This window comes from Macaca mulatta, chromosome 4 (genome assembly GCF_049350105.2).
Source record: "Macaca mulatta isolate MMU2019108-1 chromosome 4, T2T-MMU8v2.0, whole genome shotgun sequence".
Classification (NCBI taxonomy): domain Eukaryota; kingdom Metazoa; phylum Chordata; class Mammalia; order Primates; family Cercopithecidae; genus Macaca; species Macaca mulatta.
This window is the reverse complement of record NC_133409.1, coordinates 110,142,675-110,143,079: the sequence shown is the minus strand read 5'-3', so window position 1 is coordinate 110,143,079 and position 405 is coordinate 110,142,675. Positions and strand designations below refer to the sequence as shown.

Genomic DNA, 405 nt, shown 5'->3' with positions numbered 1-405 from the left:
TCTTGTAGCGTGATTGCTTCTCCTTATGGGAAGCCCATTTAGATAATCTGGAAGTCAATCCTGATGAAAAGGGTACTTGAATTTAATCAGGCACAGGGAGAATGTATCTAGGGTTAAGAATATGCATTACATTATACAGCAATGTAAGCAAGAAAACTAATACCTTGAGTGGGGGAATACATGGCTCTCACTAACAACACAGGAAGTGTCCTGATTACACGGAACAATTTAGGCACATCAGTAAAAGCCAAGTGTACAGAATTGGGTATACTGAAGGAATACACTGTGTTTCTAAGCCTTTAAGATAAATATTTCAGTGCTTGCTTTGGCAGCACATATACTAAAGTTGGAATGATACAGAGAAGATTAGCATGGCCATAAGCTGTTAAAAAACAATAATTTTTT

General features: G+C 37.0%; 1 pseudogene; it reads left to right on the top strand.

The window, feature by feature from the left end:
- The first annotated feature begins 316 nt into the window (after positions 1 to 316).
- On the top strand, positions 317 to 405 carry LOC114677839 (U6 spliceosomal RNA; annotated as a pseudogene).